The 4,381-nt window shown below is 36.4% G+C and overlaps 1 long non-coding RNA gene across 1 annotated transcript; it reads right to left on the reverse strand.

The window, feature by feature from the left end:
* Positions 1–328: 328 nt before the first annotated feature.
* Positions 329–4,172, reverse strand: LOC111820443 (uncharacterized). The gene is made up of 3 exons (XR_002823985.1): positions 3,874–4,172; positions 2,841–2,923; positions 329–431 (listed from the first exon to the last, which is right to left on the reverse strand). It is a non-coding gene; the product is annotated as an uncharacterized LOC111820443 (long non-coding RNA).
* Positions 4,173–4,381: the final 209 nt, after the last annotated feature.

Below are 4,381 nucleotides of genomic sequence, written 5' to 3' on the forward strand. Positions count from 1 at the left end.
ATAAAAACCAAGTGAATGTTTTCATAACATAGTCTTAATACCTGAGCAGCGTAGTCACCTAAATATTCTTCATAGTCTTCAATCTTTAGGATTATTTGCTTACAAGATTTTAAAATAGCAGCAAGATTGAATTCAGCAAATCCACCTCAGGTAAATATCCCTGAGCCCACTTCCCATAACTATTGTTTGTCACAGTATGTTTTACTTGGAACCTCAGAATTTTTCTCAACACAGGGCCCCGGCAAGCACTACCAATAGTCATAGTTGACTCTTGAAACCTATTTGCCATTCAAGGGCTAGGTAAATCTGAAAATAATAACTTTCTTACCTAGCTTTTATAGTAATCTTGAAGTCCTCAAAGTTTTCATGGTTAATGAGGTAATTTTCTGGGTCTACTAAGATAGAGAAGTGTGGTCTCACCGAGAGTAAATCTAAGAAAAAATATATATATATAATATATAATTTTATATAAGTCAGAATCAACTTGACAACACACAACAACAGCAACATATAATGTACATAAAAATACATATCTATATAATTATATCTCAAGCAAGGAACTGCTTGGCATGATGGCATAGATCATGAACATTAGTAACATCAGTATCCTTCCCCTTGTGATGATTATCATCAATACTACTGGAAGCCTCATGATTCCCCAATCAGGGATCAATCTCATTTTTTGGCTCCAGCAGTGCTGTCCTGGATTAAAGCACTTGTGTAATTAGCAGAGTATGAGCCCTATAAGGACAAAGTCCTGATCTTGTTTGTCTGTTTAAACCTTTACACCAGTGCCTTTCATATAGTGTTTGATAAATGTTCAACAATTGGAAAATTCTTGCTTCTTTTGAATCTGTCTTGTGTTGAGCAACTCTAATCCATTCAGTGTCCAAAATATGAGCATAAATCTCAAATTTTCATCTAGAAAAGACACCTTTTTCCTGTAAAAAATAATTTTCTCACAAAAATGAGAGTTACAACCAAGAGAAGTTTTAGATTTTCCATCTCTTTGGAACTAAAATTCCCAAATAATGCTTTTGTGTTTAAACAGCGGTGTCTTTTCCTTATGCCCATTCAACAAGTGACCTCAAAATCCTATTTACCACACATTGCTCTTCAGGCTGCTTAACCCAATAGGAGAATGCCGCCCTTCGGATAGAAGGAACACTTGGCTCCAGGGTAACTAGGGCAGATGGTGAGGGGCTGGCTGTAGAAGGGCAAAGGGAGTGTTTCACTGTTCTGGCTACTTCTCTCTGGTGTTAGAGAAAAATTCCCTCCAGGCTACGAGCAAAAAGACTGAGCAAGAACTTTGTAACTGTGAACAGCAACCAAGAGAGTTAATAAGCAATTCCAAACCAAACAAAAACCAAACCCATTGTCATTGAGTCAATTCTCACTCATAGTGACCCTATAGGACAGGGTAGAACTGCCCCGTAGGGTTTCCAAGGAGTGACTAGTAGATTTGAACTGCTGACCTTTTGGTTAGCAGCCGAACTCTTAACCACTGTGCCACCAGGGCTCCAACATAGAGTTTAATTACTTCAGGGAGTATTTTTTTGCTGTGGCTTTAGCATGTTAAATGCTTCAAATGTTTACATGCACCTGCTCTTCTCTCCTAATTATAAGCACTTGTCTGACTCATCATCACCCTGGTTGGCAGAAAACATGGTTTAAATAGTTTAACAACAAGTTTACATAAGAGCATGCAAACTAATACTCTAGTAAGCTCCTATGAGAAATGAACAGAAGGAGCTAGTTATAAGTTAATTATTAGTACAATTAATATGAATATTTCCAAAATAAATACTTTTTTTCTCAAACATTGTAATTTTCCAAACACTCAACAATTTTTAGGGCTGATGGGAAGGAGCATTGGGCTTGGGGTCCAGAGGAAGAGTTCTCGTCCTCAGTCTGGACAAAGGGGTTGTGAGAACCTGGACAAGTCTCTCTATTTCTCTGATTCTGAGCCTCCTCATCTAGCCTCACTTTTAAGTGAGAGGATCAAACTAGCTGATTCTTAACAGTGTCAGAGAATCGTGGATCTCGCAAAGACATTATCTAATCCTCCCCTCTTATTGTATTTGATCCCCTGCAAAGCTATAATGAGGAAGCAAGACCCAGAGAGTTCAGCAACTGAATCAAGGTGAGCTGGATGGAAAGCTCCAGGCCCTCAGTTTATCAGTCCTAGTCCACCTCTGTCCATTCACCACATCTCGCTGCCTCTTCTTTATCCTTTAATGAGTTTTTATTTAATTGAGGTAAAATTCACATAACGTAAAATTAATCACTTACAAGTATACAATTCAGTAGCATTTTGTACATATGCAATGTGCAACTGTCAACTCTGTCTAGCTCCAAAACATTTTTACCATCCCAAAAGAAAATTCCATATTCATTAGCAGTTGCTCCCCATTTCCTCCTTCCCCTAGTCCCTGGCAACCACTACCCTATTTTTACACAAGTAACATGTGCCTTCTACGTTTGTTTGCCAGCCCCGCCTCTCCCCGCCCCAGGTATTTTTGTAAGCGCACTATGCTAATTTTCTTCCATAGCATTGTGCAAAAAAAAATTGGCATAGCAGGCGCTTATGAAAATACTTGGGGAGGAGAGCATGGCTGGCAAACAAACACAGAAGGCTACCTTATTTGCATAAAAATACAGTAATCTGCTTTCTGTTATGGATTTACCTATTCTGGATATTTTGTACAAATGAACCCATACAGTATGTGACCATTTATGTCTGGCTTCTTTCACTTTTAATGAGTTTTTATTCTATTAAATTATTGAGAATAATTTTTAAAAACACACATTGGAAATCTCAGTAATTTATGAGAAATTACCATGACTTTTAATTTCAAAATACGCAGTTCCTGTTGTTGTGAAGTCTTCTTTGTATTTAGCTTTAATTGTCCATGTTCCATATCTGTGAAAGCAATATATTTAAAATTTTAGGTATCATCAAATAATATATATTTAATTTACCCAAATAATCATAATTTATATTCAAATGAGCACATACTACGAGCCAGGCACTGTTCTACATGGCTTACATGTGTTAACTCATTCAGTCCTCACAGAAATGCTATGGGATAGGTTATATTATATCCCTATTTTATAATCAGAAAATTGAGGCCCAGAGAGGTAAAGTAACTTGCCCAGGGACACAGAGCTAGTAGGTGGTGGAACTGAGATTTAACCTCAGTCATTCTAGTTCCAAAGCCCTTGACCACAATTCCATGCAGAGATGGCCCTGACAGCAGCTTCAAATTTATGCACAAATTAATTAATTTATCATCATTGAAAGATGTCTTACAATTATAAACAAAATATGCATTTTAAGTAGAATTGATGTAAATCTATTTAAATTTATTTTCATGTTACCATTTCTTTCCATAGCATGTCATAGTATATATTTAACTAGAAAATGTTTTTGATTTAAAGACACTAATTATTCAGTTGATGAACCAGTCTTGAAGCATAATCATATTAATAGATATAATATATAATATGCCAAGAAATCAAAACTACATTTCTAGGATCAGGTTCCATTGTGCTCTTAGCATTTTGGGGGCAGGATCTGTATTTCCTAGTGTCCACCACCTGGATTTTGCCTTGGAAGGCATTCACTAGATTGAATAGAACAGACTAACTTGGTGCTTACAGCATGAGTATTATGTCAAGGCCTCCAGCCTTGATGTAGAAGAGCCCAAGCAGGTGCCACATTCCTTTAGGTAAGAAGGATGCTCACTAGGCCTGATAAGAACAGCCAAAACCAAACTTTCCTTATGGCTCCATTTGAACTGTTTACTATCCCAGGTACTACCACTGCTTTTAGAGAAATAACTTTACTAACAAATGATTTAAAATACTTACGATTAGATGGAATCTTGAAATCAGGAAAAGTGATAATTCCAGTATAGTTTTTTTTTCCTCCTATGTAAACTTCTGACCCTTCTGAATCCTTTGAGTTAAAATGAAACAAAGTTTTAATTTTTAACAACCTATAAATATAGGTAAATATAAATACATAGTTCCATAAGGACTATGCATCACACAAAATAAACAATGTGTGATGCACAGTTCTTATGGAAATATTCCCTAATAAATTCTAAGAAATTTTGTTGAAACTAAGCACATGTAATTCTAGCCTAGAATTGAGGCAACAACTGTCACTGGTCAGTCTTGTTAGCAAAGACTAATTTTTAAGCCACGAAGGCATATTTTGAACAAGCATAAGTAGTATGGTAAATATTTAAAATACATTAAATAAACTCTTAGCAGGCCTCTTCCCCACTTCCTTCCTTCCTGAACAAGGCTTCTAGAATAATCTTCTCAAATGCTATTTTCATAATGTCACTGCCATTCCCGAAAGGCTTCCTTG

The sequence above is a fragment of the Trichechus manatus genome, unplaced genomic scaffold (assembly GCF_000243295.1).
Source record: "Trichechus manatus latirostris isolate Lorelei unplaced genomic scaffold, TriManLat1.0 scaffold00038, whole genome shotgun sequence".
Taxonomy (NCBI): Eukaryota; Metazoa; Chordata; class Mammalia; order Sirenia; family Trichechidae; genus Trichechus; species Trichechus manatus.